This window comes from Gopherus evgoodei, chromosome 5 (assembly GCF_007399415.2).
Source record: "Gopherus evgoodei ecotype Sinaloan lineage chromosome 5, rGopEvg1_v1.p, whole genome shotgun sequence".
NCBI lineage: Eukaryota > Metazoa > Chordata > Testudines > Testudinidae > Gopherus > Gopherus evgoodei.
This window is the reverse complement of record NC_044326.1, coordinates 25,619,497-25,637,270: the sequence shown is the minus strand read 5'-3', so window position 1 is coordinate 25,637,270 and position 17,774 is coordinate 25,619,497. Positions and strand designations below refer to the sequence as shown.

General features: G+C 43.0%; 1 protein-coding gene and 1 long non-coding RNA gene across 5 annotated transcripts in view; one reads left to right on the top strand and one right to left on the bottom strand.

Annotated features, from left to right (window-relative positions):
- Window positions 1-17,774, bottom strand: part of JAKMIP1 (janus kinase and microtubule interacting protein 1) — a 275,429-nt gene that overhangs the window by 172,557 nt on the left and 85,098 nt on the right. The window contains exon 1 of one of the 4 annotated variants that reach the window (XM_030563327.1): window positions 8,511-8,609. The exons of 2 other annotated variants lie outside the window; for them this stretch is intronic. The gene's annotated coding sequence lies outside the window, so the exon portion shown is untranslated. Of the gene's footprint in view, window positions 1-8,510; window positions 8,610-17,774 lie in introns of those variants that run through there. One more of the 4 variants, XM_030563328.1, reaches the window with a different exon arrangement.
- On the top strand, window positions 1,251-8,610 carry LOC115651954. Its single transcript, XR_004000501.1, has 3 exons — window positions 1,251-1,412; window positions 3,997-4,091; window positions 8,528-8,610. It is a non-coding gene; the product is annotated as an uncharacterized LOC115651954 (long non-coding RNA).

Sequence of the window (17,774 nt, the reverse complement as noted above, 5' to 3'; positions counted from 1 at the left end):
CATGGTTTCCCTTCCATTCCATAAGTGAGCCAAAAGAGATACAGCAGAGTTGCTACTATGTCTTCAGAGAGGAGAATGTTAAGAAATGTGATGTTATTAAACATGTTATTAAGAGCCTGTGAGTACAGCTACAAAGCAGTCAGAGGTGTTACTGTAGCATGTGTAGACATACCCAAGTTAGCTTTGATCGAGCTAGTTCAAACAACAATAGTGTCTGATTGCAAAACTTCACTATTGTGCTAAAGGACTAGAACCTGAAAATGAAACTAGATTATTTTCATAGTCCACGCTGATTGTCATACAAAAAAAATGTATAAAATAGTGAAAATAAAATTATATTTTAAAAATGCTTTTAGTTTAAGACTTCACTTGTAATACAAGGTTGGCTTTTTTAATTTTTTTTTAAACATGCTTATATGATGATCTCCCAGTAGTGGGTGTAGATTTTTTTGTTTGCTTTGTTTTTTTGGTTGATTGGTTGGTTGTTTTTTTTATTGTTGTTGTTTTCCTGGACAGCCCTAGTAGTGTTTTGTTTTTTTAAACTGTTCTTCTGAAAACCAAACACTATTGGCACTAATGTAAATGTTTCTTTGTACATTTTAAACATGGTGCATTCTAATTTTATTTAAGAATAATCATATATAAATATAGACATTTCTTCAAACTTTTTATTTAAATAGTCACATCCCACTTCATCATATTCTTATAAAATTATACACATACCTCAGATCTCACCAGTGACTTACTGTAGGACAAATAATATTCAATAGTTATTAAAATTTTCAAGCCTTGAATTTACATCTTCTGGAAACCACTTTTACCATACAGAATATTATATGGATGCGTCTTTAATCATAGTTACTGTAGTTTTACTAGCGTAGACATTGAGCCTGAGAGAAAAAAACTGAGTTGCCTGACTTCCTGTCTCTCTTTCCTTGGTTGTTTACAAAGCCATACAAGTGGTTCATACTTTCTCTTCTGTATGAATATACAAGAAGCTGAAGACTCACTATCTTTAATATGGGACCATAAGTCTCAGTCAGTGATACAAAGTAGAACTTTTTATGGCCACAGAAGCTGCTGGTTATGTAACTCTTCCTTTTTTTGTCATTTGTTTGTTCACAACACAGGAACATCCAACATGCAGATGAATTCTTGTAAGTCACTAAGCATAACATTGCTTAACTTATCTCATCTCACCAAGGACACTTCTACCGCTACACTTATCTAACTGTCTACCACTACACTTATCTGTGAAGTGCATGATGAAACTGCACCAGCACTTGTACAGCCATCCAACCCTAGTGCCTTGCTAGCAAAGCCCTGTGCTTAGAGGGTAGAAAAAGCTACCCAGGAATTAATACACTGCACTATTACTTTGCTGTACTTGGAGAATTTCTGGGCTCTACAAGGTATGGGAAGTAGCTCATATTTGTACTGAGAGCTTGTCAGATTACAGAGCTTTACAAACATATTATAAAAATAAACAATTACAACTGTTTTTAATGCAAAAATCAAAATTTTATTTAGGATTTTTTAAGATGTACCAAAAGGGGAGGAAAAAAAAGCAATTCTGGCAAATTTCCACATTTATGAAACTGTGTAACCAGTAACAGTAGAGAAAGCCACGCTGAAAAATACCTGGCTTTCCAAACAGCAGATGATGGGAGACAGAATTTTCCAGGGAAAAGAACAGACTTCCACAAAAGTAAAACACACACACAGTTTTGTGGCAGTGTTGCAAAGTTCTCTTTTTCTATCTATCCCAAACTCAAGAACAGATGCACCTACAGTTGGGAATTCTCATGCATTTCTGTTCCCATTTCTATCCTTGTCACATAGACCTGATGGAGCTTTAAAAATCCACATATCCCACAGGGTGAATTTCCAAGACGTTAATATTATTCAGTGAAATTCACCAGGATAAGTGAAATTAAGACTTCATTACTCAAATGAGTAGTTTTTCTAGCATCATCATGAAAAGCCAAATTCATTTGGACGATGTATGTAAGATAAAATGTTTAAAAGCACCTAACGAACTTAGATGCCCAAGTCCCATTTTGAAAAGGCACTTAAGTTCCTAAGTCCCATGGAAAGCTATGAAAATGGTCAATAATCAAAACACACGCACAATAGTCAGGAAAGCAGGGATAATGCTACAGAGTGGATTTATTTAAATAAGGCAATTTAAACCATGATTTAAATCACCAAGTGGAAAGTCTTTATTGAAACCATCAATTTTAATCAACTTTTCCATTTTTACTTGTTAGTTTCTAAAAATGGCACACTCTCACGGTTGATATCAATGTTTAAATGGTATGATTTACAACTAAATAAAGCTTTTGCGCTACATTTGGTAAATCTTTTTGCTACCTAGGAGCGTACATTGTAACCATATATATTTATTTAACCAATTCTATAGCTTACTATTTTCAGATTCTTAATAATTGTACCTTTTGGTATGTTAGAAAATGGAGAATGATATATTATATAATTAACTTTTTACTCATGATTTGTGTCAAACTGCATTAGGATGGTAACTGGAATTTAATTACACACACAAAACAGCACCCAAAATTTAGTTTGTTTATTAAACAAAACAACCTTAAATGTTTTGGGTAAATAAACATCTCTCATTGAAACATGTTTCATATTTACAACTAAATGAGTTATTAAAACAGATGAATTAACTGCAGTCAGTGAATTAAGCTGATTATTTCCGTTCAGTAGCTGAACTTAACGAGATACATGACAGTGTTTCCTGGAGTCAGAGGCCAGGTCCCAGTATCTGTGATGATTGTACCAGCCTCTTGCACCCCAAAGCACAGCCCCTGAGTCCCAAGCAGGATCAAAGCAAGGTGATTTTAATACAATACATGACCTATTGTGCCACATTTATAAAGCTCAACTTCAAAAGTCAGATGTTTCTCCCCAATTCTGTATGTAGAAAAGCAGACCCTTTAACTCACAGTTTCTGGTCATAAAGGTCATGAATTCAGTATATTTATTTTTTATTTAAATGTTTCAAGAGATAAGTTTAAACCTTACCATATTAAATTCAGATTTCATTTTAAAACTGGTTTGTTTTTAAAAGAAAAAAAATCATTTAAATAAACTCAGAAAATTCCATTTAAATAAAAAAACTGATTTTTTTTAATTTAAAAAAAATATTTTTATCTACCCTGTAATGCAGGGGCATGCACAGGTATAAAACTTTAAGGCTTTAAGAGGGGAACATTCCGTGCCCTCTCTCTCCCCCCTACAGGCCCAGGGCCAGAGGAGCTCGCTTTCCCCATGCAGCCAGAGGAACTCTGTTCCCGGGCCGATTACTAAGGGGAGTCCATGCCCCTGCTTGCCCTTATGCATGCTCCTACTGCAATATTAACCTCCATGTCTTATTTTTTAATGCTGAATTCCTATTACAATCAACATGTGAACGATTTCCAGTGGCCATTTTCATTAGGAAAAGGAGAAGTATTTATACTATTAAAAGCTGATTACAGCCAGGTTTGGGAAAATACTGAAAGGAAGAATTAATGAACTCTCTTTTGATTATAATCATAAATTTGCTTTGAAACCACTTGTACTCTCTGCCCATTTGCTTTCCTTGAACGATCAACAATAATAATAGCCAGCTCTTATCTAGTGCTTGTCATCAGTAGATCTCAAAACGCTTCACATTGTAATATACTTATTATCACAAGCCCCCGGTGAGGTAGAGAAGTACTATTACGGCCATTTTACAGACGGGGAAAGGAGGTGGAGGGTGGGGTAAGTGAATTGCCCAGTTTCACACAGAAAATCGGACCTGGAGTGGCAATTGAACTTGGGACTTTAAAGTGCTAGGCTAATGCCTTAAACACTGACCCATCCTTTCTGCCTGGATTTTGTACAATTTTATTTGCAAGAATATCTCCATAATGGTAAAGTGCTGTGAATGCTCATGCAAATGTGTATATTTATATAAGCAGTCATTTATGAATATGTTTCATGCAGGTCTTTTGGATTTCAGAGTTGTTGACTCAAGGAACAAAGATCATGTGACTGACTAACCTGTCCGTTAAGACAAGACAAGTAGCAACCTACTGATGGTGAGTATTTAAAGCAACAGCCATTGCAACAGTTCACAAGAAATTCACAAGATGAAATACCTCTGCACAAACCTTTCACAGAATACCACCAAACAAGCAATTTTGTAAAAGATGAAGCCTGTTCATGGATAATTTTCAAACAGAATAAAAGGCAAATTTGTCAAATACACTGGTCATTGCAAATAGTTCTCTCACCTCTACTTGCAACATGTGTCTTAGACACAAAGCCAGCTGAACAAGGTAATCAGTCTAAATCAATTTGCTAATCTATGTTCAACTCTTGCTTTTTAGATTAGTAAGAACATCACCGACTCAAGGATAAAGAGTGTCTTTAAATAGCATTGCCTATGAGATTTAAAATCAGAGAGGTTTTGCTGCATCAGAAAACAAGTTTTGAAATGCAGCATTATTTTGCCTTCCTGCAAGTCAGCATCATCCATTTTTTATTATTAGCTTTTGCTTACAAAAATCATCCCATTATGTCTACCTGTGACCTAAGTTTGATCCTTATGCAATTCATCATGAGGAGATACATCGCATTGCGCGGCCAGGAGCAAAGGCAGCTCATGCCTTCCTATTACAAACTAGAAAGGATTTGGAGTCACACTCGTTTATCATTTCCTCCAAAACTTTATTAGCTAAAACAACTCTCTGTTCCATATTAAAGCTAATTATGTTAACGAATGTTGAAAAATCTTTGATCTTGCACATTTTTTCACTAATTACATGTGTTTATAATGATCTAGCTTTAGTTAATCCACACTCAAGCATTTAAATGTAAGATATTAATGAACCACCAATTAGCTGTACTTATGTGTCATACAAGACAATCAAACAGTACCCCAGCAGGCCATAAGGCACATTCTTTGCTACTTCACTATTTTCTTCTTCAAGAAAGTTCTCAATTAAAATTGTCACCCATTGTACAGATGACAATTTCCTGTAGCACTTTTCTTATATGGGGTCAGATTGATTCTCCCATGATGAAAAAGTCACCAGAAGGGGAAACTCTGTTTCATTTTGTGAAGTTGTCAACATAGTGGAGGAGTTTGGTGACAGTGGAGGTGGCAGAGCTTTTGGCATGCAAACCTTAAAAGATCCATGGGGAAAGGAGGTCCAAAACTGACAGGTATTCTCCCCTCCCTCTCACCCCCGAGTATGTAACAGCTGCCTAATAAGCCTTGCTGATATTAGCCACTCCATCCTTTGAGTCAGACTACTCCCTCCTAGAAGAAGTGACCTTGCAGTGTGGAAATTAATACTGCTTCCAGTATCAATTACTATCTCTGCTTTGCCACTTGCATCTCTGATGATCTAAAAAGAAGTAAGCCATGTAGAGTGGCTGCTACCTGGCCCTCCTGATGCAGGCAGCCTTATTCCCATAACATTCCCATAGAAGAGATGAAGTAAATTTGAGAAAAAGAGCAGATGAGTGGATGGAGCTAATATGTTGTCCCCACCCATTTTCCACTGACTTCTACTACCTTTTTCCTGTGTAAACAGAAGGGAGCATCCAGTGCTCAAATCTCTACAGCAAGTACCATTTATACAAATGGTCCATGTACATGACCATTCTCTGACATATAGAAATCCAGGTCTGGATTCCTATGCATTACAAATACACAAAGTTAACCTGATGGACTAGAAAAATCTTTGTCAAGTAAGTTTAGCATCTGAAGGAGATGAAACAAATTCAGACTCTTCTCTTCCCATTGAAGCTCCTATGCCAGCATCCCTCCCTGTTCCTGGAGTAAAAGGCATGGCTGGAATACCAGTGTGCTCTGATGAACTCCAGATTTTGAAACAGCCCCCAGAGACTGTTGACAGTCAGTGTAAAACAGGCTGACATGCACATTTTAACACAGCTTGTCTTCTGCTCTCTTTAAAATCCAGTATTTCCCCATTAGCCTCAGCAGCCAGAAAGGAGGTGGGTCCAAAGAACAGGTTGTGGAACTAAATTCTCCCAATATATCCTGAACATCAGTGAACATCACTAGTCTAGACAAAAGTAGAGATGACCTAACCTCTATCTCCTCAAGACGTTGCTGGACTACCACTGACAAACATCTCCGGTTGTAATCTGATCCATTTTCTCTGCAAAGTCTCAAGACAGTTCCTCAAAATGGAAAGTGCTCTACTTAGTCACAGAGGAAACAACTTGAACTGAGCAGGTATGGAGTAAATCTGCAGCTCAAGATTTTGCAGTTCCTATAGCAAAGGCAAAGAACCCTCTCCTTTCCCTCCTTCACAGCCACCATGCAAGATCTTTAAAAACACTATCAGTAACATGCAGTTGATCGCCAGCTCTACATCTCTTATGGCAGATGTAAAACAGCATCTTCTCCCAATGCCTAAAAAAAATCAGTGCCTACACAAAGTGCAACTGGCTAAAGATGAACTCAGAAAGACAGAGGTGATGTCAGTAGGATAATGCTTTGAAGAACTTGTCTCCTTCATAAATTCCCACACTAAGATCTCAAAATGTATATTTAAGAATAATCTAGGAAGCATACACAAGAAACAACTGATCATAAGAATGACTGCATTAGCCAAAGCTAAATTATTTTAATTCATTAATAACTGATGCACAAATATTATGTTTTATCATGCCCTATACAGCTTTACTTTTGGACTTGCGAAGTCCCAGTTCTAGCATTGTCACTTATTGTGTAACCCTGGGTAAGTCAGTTATTTGCTTTATAGGAAAACTAGCTGCCTATGTAGGAATGCTATGTGGATTATTTATTTCATCTTTGTACAACCCTGAATATACAAAAGATCTCCTTGCTGCGTACCCTTGGAACCTACACTTTCAGTATTGAAATTTAAAAACAAGAAAATAGGGGGTGGGATGGAAGAGGAAATGTGTGTGCGTGTGTGAGACAGAGTGAGACAAAAATCTTTCCACCACTAATGGCAAGATAGGCAACACCAGCTTCACACTGGAAAAAAGTAGTGAAGTAAGGCATGAGAGGAAAGAGGCTGGATAACAATTAAGTGTTTTAACCAGACGTAATCTTTCTGAAGTATTTAGAATTTAGAAAAAAAAATGTATATAAACAACTAGCAAGAGGCCAGTAAATGAGAACTAAAAACCTCTAGGAATGGAAGAAAAGATTGGGAAATCCCTTATTTATGATCTAAGTAAGCCAGTTAGACACAATCAAAAATTAAAATAGGGACAAGATGTTACATGACTGGGGAAATAGTTTGTAAAAATATTTCTGATTTTTTTTTATCGTCTCCTTGTTTTGTTCTTCACTTTCCTTTCTACTCTTTGTCTCTCCATCTTATTTTCAACTGTATGTTACTGAAGCCCAATGAGTCACTTCCCTCAGTGCTCTACACTTAGGCTGTGCCTACACTATGAGCAAGGGGTGCGATTCCCCTGCTCAGGTTCACATACTTACGCTAACTCTCATCAAGCTAGTGAGAGTATACATAGCAGTGTAGCTAGCAGAGGCACAGCTGAGTTGTGTCTAGGACAAATCTGCCGGAAACCAGATGCTCAGCTGTGCCTCCACTGCCAGTACCTATGTTACCACAGCTACATTGCTACAGTAGAACTTCAGAGTTAAGAACTGACTGGTCAGCCACACACCTAATTTGGAACTGGAAGTACACAATCAGGTAGCAGAGACACACAAAATAAAGCAAATACTGTACAGTACAGTAGTGTGTTAAATGTGAAACTACTAAAAAAATATAGGGAAAGTTTAAAAAAGATTTGACAAGGTAAAGAAACTGTTTCTGTGCTTGTGTCATTTAAATTAAGATGGTTAAAAGCAGCATTTTTCTTCTGCATAGTAAAGTTCAAAGCTGTATTAAGTCAATGTTCAGTTGTAAACTTTTGAAAGAACAGCCACAACATTTTGTTCAGAGTTACAAACCACCTCCATTCCCAAGGTGTTCGGAACTCTGACGTTCTACTGTATTTATTCTCTTGCTAGCTCGATGAGAGGTAGCATAAGTATGAAAAGCAAGGGAGACTCAGCCCTAGTTCACAATGTAGTGCAGACACAGCCTAAGTTAAACTAGCAAAGAAGATGGGTCTAAGACTTCATGCAAGAAAACAAGCATGAAAAAGCATTTTTCAGGGGACAAACTGCTTGATTTAGAATGAAAATGAATTAAAAGGTAGAAATGGTAGGACAGCATCCCTAGGAGAAACTCTGTTCGGTTTGATTCAGTTAGAACTTCCTTACTGAACACAAAATCAAAGGCTCTATCTAAACAGCATGAGAATAACACTAAAAATTGTTTTTGTTGTTTGTTTGACTGCAAGGTGGGTTGTATCTTATTCTCAAACACATCAAAAATAAAACTTTGCATCCTATATTTGGAATAAAGTTGTCTATAGTTTATATAGTTTTACATCTAAAAAATGTACACATCTATAACATGCTAACAATGCCATACCATTCTCTGGTCCACAGGCTTCCAAGACAGTTGTGTCCTATTTAAAGATGAAAATATGTAGCGTGGACCATGCAAGGAGATGAATTACTGAATATTCAAGTATGGGACATTTTCCCCCCAAGTGCGATTTCTATTGATTCATTCTCTTCTTCAATAAAGAGAAAATCCTGCACAGTATTAGTGACATCTGCCAAAACACAAAAGAACAAAGATATAATCTAAACCATTCTGCTTCACTGTATGACAGAAGTGGCATCAGTATTGTCTAAAGATATGTAGACTGTAAGAATAACAGTGAAAAGGGCTTTATTTTAAACACTTGCTACATGTGGTGGCTTCTTCTTATGCTATCAAATTAAACGGAGTATATTATCTCCTTTTTAAGTCATAATATAAAGTCATTAGTCACACAGATTGTCCAGCATCTTCCCTATTACTAGATACCAGCATAAAACTTTCTAACTACCAGAAAATAAATGTAACTAATCTTACAAGTAGAAAATGTCAGATCAGACACCTTATTGCTGATACACAGTATAGCATAGATTAATCTGATGTAAAATATCCTCACACACAGATAATATGTGTTACAAACACAGTGTTCTTTAATACAGATAGCTATGGAGGCAGCCAAATTAAAAGATTTGGTCAAATTATTAATCATGCATATTGCTTAACTTTGTTTCATTTTTAGAATTCCTAAATACTCACAGGAAAACCCTAAAACAAATAGTGGGGATACAGGAAAGGTAAACCATTAAAAGGCTGATACATGTACTTCCAAAGTAGTCACCAGCAGTCTCCACTCCTGGTGTGAATTTTGGGCTACAGTATTGTTCACTGAGTATAGAAGGGTACAGAAGCAGGACACCAGAGATTCCAACTCTGTTTTCTACAGGACAGAATCCACTTCAGTTGATCCATCTGAAATTAGTAATAGCTGAAATCCCTGATTTATAAACTCTACTAACAATGTGCCTCCCGGAATGCTGTCATTATTCATCTTGGGGGGCAATAATATTAGACACTAATGTGGGATTGATTGTTAACATGAATAGCAATGAGTTGAAGCTTGCACTCCTAGCAACCAAGATAACATATTCTGAGCATTTACAACAATAGATGTGCATAGTGACTAACAGACCAGTGGTGGCAGAACAGGAAGCTCAGGGTTATGGAGCTGAGCATTCGGTTGCTCAGCTGTTCAGCACGAGGATATAACAGGTAAAATGGTTCTGTTCTGATAGCATGCATATAGTGATTTAGATTGAAAACAACTAGGATTCAGTGTGCAGGCTATGCTGCTAATCTAAAAGCCACATGCATCTGTGCGTTCTTGCAGCAGGGAATATATTCATTCCCTGACTGAGGTTAAAATTAATTCATGGTGGAGAGGTTGAGTCTGGTTTCCAAACCATCCAGTGGTTTGTAGACAGCTGATTCTTTCTTTCTTGGATTAGGCATCCATCAACCATCCCAGGTGCAACCGTAAGCACCCCTCAAATTTCAACTGGCAAAGGATTCTCTGTCCTGTAACAGCAACTCCTCTTAGGTCTGACAAGCTCATTAAACCCTACATGCTACTTTCTTAGTACAGTATTCATCTAAAAGAGATTGTGAGATGCATTTAATAAAAGCTTATATCATATTAGCAGCAAAGAATCCTGTGGCACCTTATAGACTAACAGACGTTTTGGAGCATGAGCTTTCGTGGGTGAATACCCACTTCTTCAGATACATGTGGTGGAAATTTCCAGGGGCAGGTATATATATGCTAGCAAGCAAGCTAGAGATAACGAGGTCAGTTCAATCAGGGAGGATGAGGCCCTATTCTAGCAGTTGAGGTGTGAAAACCAAGAGAGGAGAAACTGGTTCTGTAGTTGGCAAGCCATTCACACTCTTTGTTCAATCCTGAGCTGATGGTGTCAAATTTGCAGATGAACTGAAGCTCAGCAGTTTCTCTTTGAAGTCTGGTCCTGAAGTTTTTTTGCTGCAGGATGGCCACCTTAAGATCTGCAATAGTGTGGCCAGGGAGGTTGAAGTGCTCTCCTACAGGTTTTTGTATATTGCCATTCCTAATGTCTGATTTGTGTCCATTTATCCTTTTCCGTAGAGATTGTCCAGTTTGGCCGATGTACATAGCAGAGGGGCATTGCTGGCATATGATGGCGTATATTACATTGGTGGATGTGCAGGTGAATGAACCAGTGATGGTGTGGCTGATCTGGTTAGGTCCTGTGATGGTGTCGCTGGTGTAAATATGTGGGCAGAGTTGGCATCGAGGTTTGTTGCATGGATTGGTTCCTGAGCTAGAGTTATTATGGCCTTGGGTGGCAGGCCAGTCCTTGCCCACAGACAACCTGTCAACCTGAAACATATTCTCACCAGTAACTGCACACCGCACCATAATAACTCTAGCTCAGGAACCATGTACAGGGCTTGTAGGTCAGGACCCTGAGTTCTGAGACCCGTCTAGCAGATGTGATAGCCTTCCTGGTGGCAATCTTCCACGAGAGGTGCAACCAGGAGCATCTAGCTAACAGCTCAAAGCAGGGACTCGTCAACTAGCCAGTACCAAGTTCAGGTCCCATTGCAGGACCGGGGGCCTAATGTACAGGAAGAGACGAGCCAATCCCTTAAGGAATCAGCCAGTAATAGCGTGGGAGAATACCGTGTGCCCCAGCACCAGCGGGTGGAAGGCCGATATGACCGCCAAGTGCACCTTGACGGACGAGAGCTCTAGGCCTTGAGCTCTAAGATAAAGGAGATAGTCTAAAATGAACTGGATCGTGGCAGCCACAGGGGAAACGCTCCACTCAGCCACCCATCGGGAAAACTGAGACCACTTTGCCAAGTAGGCTCGATGCATGGAGGGTCGCCTACTTTCCAAGAGGATGTGCTGAACTCCTTCTGAGCACATCCTTTCCTCCCAGCCTAACCATTGAGCAGCCATGCCATGAAGTAGAATGCCACTAGGCTGGGATGGAGGAGGCAGCCCTGGTCCTGGGAGAGTAGGTCCAGGCAGGACAGCAACAGCCACAGCGGGGAGACTGCCAGGCTTGTGAGGGTCCCGTACCAATGTTGCTTGGGCCACACCAGGGCAATCAGGAGGACCCAAGCCCTGCCCATCTATCTTTTCCAGGACCATGCCAATCAGCGGGAATTGGGGGAAGCATAGAGAAACCAGCCTGACCAGGACAGAAGGAATGCATTGGAGATAGCGCCCAGTCCCAGCCCCACCTTGAGCAGAACTGGGGACATCGACGGTTCTGCTGAGTTGTGAACAGGTTCACCTGGGAAGTTCCCCACCTTTGGAAAAAAGTCTGTGACCCACCTCTGGGTGGAGAAACCACTCATGCTGAGAAGAGAAGTCCCGGCTCAAGCAATCCGCTCACAAGTTCCAGCCACCTGGTAGGTGGTAGGACTGTAGGCAAATGTCGTGGGCTATACAGAAGTTCCACAGCCTGAGGATTTCCAGGCAGAGGATTGGGCCCCGCCTTGCCTGTTGATGTAAAACATCGAGGCCATGTTGTCCATGAAAACCCTGACCATCCTGTCCTCCAGGTGTGAGCAGAAGGGCATGCATACCAGCCAGACCGCCCTGAGTTCCTTGATGTTTATGTGGAGGGCCAGCTCCTGTGAAGACCACAGATCTTGGGTCTGAACGTCCCCCACATGGGCTCCCCACCCCAGGTCCAATGTGTCAGACATCAGTTCCATCGACGGGGGCCTGCCTCTGAACGAGACCCCACAGAACATATTCCCCGGGGAGGACCACCATTGTAGGGAGGCGATCACTGGCTGGGACACAGTGAGGACCTTTTCCATCCTGTCTCTGGCCTGGGAGAACACCAAGGCAAACCAGAGCTGGAGGGGCCTCACCCTGAGTCTGGCATGGTGAACCACATACGTGCACGCCGACATGTGACCCAGGAGCTGGAGACATGCTCTGGCTGTTGTGGAAACCTTGTGACTGTGTCGATAAGCCCTTTCAGGGTCTTGAACCTGTCCGGTGGGAGGGAGGCCCTGGCCAACGTGGCGTCCAAGACTGCCCCGATAAACTCTATGCACTGTACTGGGACTAATGTGGACTTGGTGTCGTTCACCAACAGGTCCAGAGTGGTGCACATGGACAGGAGGAGCACCACGTGATCCCACATCTGGGACCAGGAGCTGCCCTTGACCAGTCAGATAGGGGAAGATCTGGACCTCACGGCATCTGAGGTAGGCCGACACCACAGACATACACTTTGTGAATACCCGGGGGGCGTGGACAGGCCAAACAGGAGGACCATAAATTGGTAGTCTTCCTGCCCAATCATGAAATGGAGGAAGCACCTGTGCCCCTCGAATATATGGATGTGAAAGTACACATCCTGCAGATCGAGGGCAGCATACCCGTCCCCGGGATCCAGAGAGGGGATGACGGAGGCCAGAGAGACCATGTGGAACTTGAGCTTCACCGTGAACTGGTACAGGCCTCACAGGTTCAGGATGGGCCTGAGCCCCTCTTTGGCCTTCAGCATAAGGAAATCGTGGGAGTAGTACCCCTTGCGTTTGAACTCCACTAGCACCACTTCCACCGCTCCTAGCCAAGGAGCCGCTCCATCTCCTGCTTGAGCAGAGCCTCCTGAGAGAGGTCCCCCACAAGGGACGGGGACAGAGGTAAACTGGAGGGTGTAGCCCCAGGAGATGGTGCTAAGGACCCATTGGTCCGAGGTTAGCCATGACCACTCTGGGAGAAAAGCACACAACCAGTTGGAGAAGGGAAGCTTTATTGTGGGTTGATCTCTGATGCAAACTGGTAGGTCACCCCCCAGGCATCCCGTCAAAACTGCCGTTTCCCTGCCTGTTTGCCCTTGGAGTACCCAGGCTGGGGGGCGGACTGGGGCTGCCTCTGCACGCATTTCTTATAGTCCCACAACTTTTTATAAGAAGGCTTATATTTAGAGTGAGTGGCCAGGGTGGGAGCCTGCTGCTGCTTAAACTTAGGTCTCGCCAGAGCCAGAACATAGAGGCCAAGAGTCTTAAGCGTAGTGCGGGAGTCTTTCAGGCCATGCAGTTTTATGTCCATCTGTTCCACAAACAAACAAAGCCTTGCTGTCAAAAGGGAGGTCCTGCAAGGAGTTCTGCACCTTGCTGGGCAGCCCATACTGCAGGAGCCACAGCACCCTTCTCATGGACACTGCAGAGGCCATGGACCGCACAGCCATGTCCGCCGCATTCAATGCTGCCAGCAGGATTGCTCTGGCAGCTGCTGTACCCTCTTCCACCAGAGCTTTGAACTCCTTCCTGTCACACTCCTGGAGGGAGTCCTCAAATTTGGGCAGAGTGCCCCACAGATTGAACACATACCAACCCAGGAGAGCCTGATGGTTTGCCACCCATAACTGAAAACTTGAGGATGAATACATTTTTCTTCCAAATAAATTCAGCCTCCTTTATTTTTCAGAGTAGGGGCTGGTTGGCCCTGTCGCTCCCTGTGGTTGACTGACTCGGCCACCAGGGAGTTAGAGGCAGGGTGGGTGTATAGATATTCATGCTCCTTGGCAGGCACAAAGTACTTGTGCTCCGCTCTCTTTGAGATGGGGGACAAGGAGGCCAGGGTTTGCCACAAGGAATTTGAAATTTTTACCACCTCTTTGTGGAGTGGCAGGGCCACCCTGCCCGGCACTGAGGCAGATAGAACATTGAAAAGGGAGTCCAAGGGCTCCTTCACTTCCTCTGCCTGAAGGTTGAGGTTTGGTGCCACCCTTTTCAATAGCTCCTGGTGGGCATTAGAGTCCTCCTGTGGGACAGAGGGGCCATAATTGCCTCATCAGGGGAGAATGAGAAGGCAAGGGTGGTACTTTACATGTCCACCCGCACTGGAGGATCCACCCCTTGGTCACCCTCCGGGCACGGCGCTGAAGATCCATGTCCCACCGACTCCTTCCTCGGAGGCTGGGAGAGGGAGGCCGATGGCCGTTCCAAGGCTCTGGCCACCAAAGCAAGCCCCCATCGGGGTCTGCGTCGGGAGTCATGGGGCCTCCTGGTACCACTGTGCCAGCCACAGAGCCTGGTGCCACTGCACCTACTGTGTTGCCCCAGCGGATCAGGCTGTTCAGCCTGGCTGGACAATCCCATCCATCGACGACTACAAAGGGAGGCCAGGCTGGTGTACAACCTGCCACTGTCCCTGGATGGGAGGAGCGACAGCGCCGGGAGCAGTGCCGACAATGAGACCGTGATCCCGACATGGAGGAATGGTACTGCCGGTAGCAACTGCTCCATGATTGGCTCCAGTGGGCAGATCTGCGATGGGGCTGAGGGAGTGGTGCTGTGGTGGGGTCCTGGAGCAAGATGACAAATGGGAAAGGCGTTGACGTTCGTGTCACGAGTGGCTATGATAAGGTCCTTGGAAACGATGACCTTTGGCAGCATCTGTCTTGATCTCGTCGGTATCCGCTCCTCGGGGTAGAGCAGTCCCTCGAGTCTCTGTCAGTCGGAACCCAGCCAGACATCCTGGTGGGGGTCGACGGTGACCAGTGGGGACTACACACGTGATGGTCGCTGAGCAGCAAACAGTGCTGGGAACATTCCCTCGACCGTGACCGGTACCGAGTCGGGGCAACTGCAGAGATCCCACCGGCAGCTTGCCTCTGGACCATGGAGCCAGCGTTGGGGGTGCCCCTGGTACTGGCATGGACATAACGTCTCAGGCCACTTGCAGGGCCTCCGGTGTGGAGGGTATCAGACATCCAGGGAAGCCTGCTCCAAATGGTCCGGGCTACTCTGCTCAACCTGAGTCAGAGACTTAGAAGCTGATGGGGACCGAGGACTGCCCAGCATGGGTCTAGCCTCTCCCCCAGTTTTGCTCCAGTGCCGTGGCGGCGAAGGCTTCTTCTCAGCCATCTTGGCATGTGCCATGGACAGGAAGCAGTGCTGACTAGTAGACGGCTCTTGGGGGGGGGTCACCGCGCACCAACACTGTGGTACCCAGTGCCAACTTGAAGCCAGAGTTGGGGTCAACGCCGACTCCATCAGGATAGCCCAGAGCCGAATGTCTCTCTCTCTTTTGTTCCAAGGACTGAACACTTGTAAATCTTGCAACAACCGCTGAGATGGGTTTCACCCAAACAGCATGAACAGTCTGCGTGCGGATCACTCACTGGCATCGCTCGTCTAGAAGTGTCGCATGACTTAAACCCTGGGGCAGGGGCATGCCCCAGCCTGGGCGCACTAAACTAAACTACTTTAACTACAGGTACTACTACACTAAACGAACAAGCGTTCTGGAGGAGAGCTGCAGACAAGCTGGAGCAGAGCAGTTCCGAAGCACCTTCACTGGTGGCAAGAAGGAACTGAGAGTGGGGAGAGCACGCAGAGCCCCTTATACCACACCATGGAGGAGCCACTCTAGGGGTTGCTAGGGGCACTCCCCTACGGGTACTGCTAATGGAAAAACGTCTGGCACCGGTGCATATGGTGAGCACACACAGCTATTCTGGAATACACATGAGCAATCACTTGAAGAAGAAATAAGAAATATCAGATTCCAGAAGAGCATCACTAAGCTATTAGATCATCACATGAAGAGCATGTACCAGCAGCAAGAAGGATCAATAAAAGGGGAGCCTGATTTGCAGTTAATGAAGAAATCATTTTCAGCACCAGTGTAAGCAAACAGCCTCCATGCTATGTGAAAAGTAAAGCCCAGAGGAGAAAGAGTTATGAAATATGCATGGTTCTGAGATGCTTACTGTAAGAATAAAATTAAGGAGAAAGTAATAAAAAGGAACACTGAAACAATATTGAAAGAGATGACCTGCTCAATTAAATATTGCTACAACAAGAACGTCTAAGTTTTTAAGACAAGCACCTCTTTTCTCCCTGGCTAAACTTTCTTTTAAACTAAACTATCAACACTTCATGTTCCTCTTGATATTTTAAAACATGTAGTTAGGAGAAGAAACAGGAGGACTAAAGGCTTGTCTACATGGTGTATTAGTCTTAATTAGAGGGGAGTAAATTCTAATGCACAATAGTGCATGGCACACTAGCTGACTCATTAAAGCATACACTAAAAGTTCCCTAGTGCACATTAATGTAGTAGCATTTGAAACAGCACTACATTAATGTGCACTAGGGAACTTTTAGTGTGCACCAGCAGGGTTTACATGGGCCAGTTAGTGCATGACATGCTAGGGCACACTAGAATTTACACCTCTCCAATGCAGACTAATGCACCATGGAGACAAGTTGTAACTTGTACATTTGGGGCACAATCCTGCATGGTGCTGAGCACTTCCTGAAAAGCTCCAAGTAACCACGACTTCCTGAAAAAGTAGAAGTGAGTGGAGAACAGTAATCACCTTACAAGAAAGGTCCACAGCAGACTCAGAAACCTAGCTAGACCCAATTAATATGTGAACTGAATTTTCTCCTATGAAGTCCAAGTCTCCAAAAACCAATGAACACGAGATTTGCGGGAAAAGGGAAATTATAATTTAAGATATGAAATGGTCTAATATACAGCCATGAAAAAATGCTAACCAGTAACCAGACACAAATTAATAACACAAAGTAAGATCTGAATTAGTGTCCCCTTTTATGCTTCCCCAATGTTTTCATCTTGCTTTTACAGCAGATGTCATTAGCAATAAAAAATAAAATATTCAGTTGTTGGGTCCAGTCCTCCAATCCTTAGTCACTTGAAGGGGACAACAAGCAAGTAACTATTGCTTGTGTAAGGACTACAAAATCAGGCCCTTCATAAATACATCAGATTGACAAACGATCGAATCTTAGTCACAATAATCAAGAAACATATCATTAAGCTTTCTGTCAGGTACTGAAGCGGTCCCAGAACACATTTTGGCCTTCTCTAAACTAAGGGGTTTTTAAAATGCGTTAGCTAACATATTTTAATAAAGTACTTTAAAAACATGTATTAGCACCTAATGTAGACAGGGTTTGACACCTTTAATAATGTTTTGACTGGTCCTGGACAACACCAACCATCTATGCTAGGTGCTAATAAAATCCACATGCTTTAGACTTAAAAAATAAGCTGTTGCAATATACAAAGGGAGAGCAGCACTGTTGAGAAGGAATGAACTGAAGACTGCCAGGGTACCTGATAGTCTTCAAATAAGGGCCTGTCTACTCTTAAAACACTGCAGCTGTGCTGCTGTCGTGCTTCAGTGAAGATCTACGTATGCCGATGGGAGGGCTTCTCCTGTCAGCATAGGTAATCTACCTCCCAGAGAAGCGGTAGCTAGG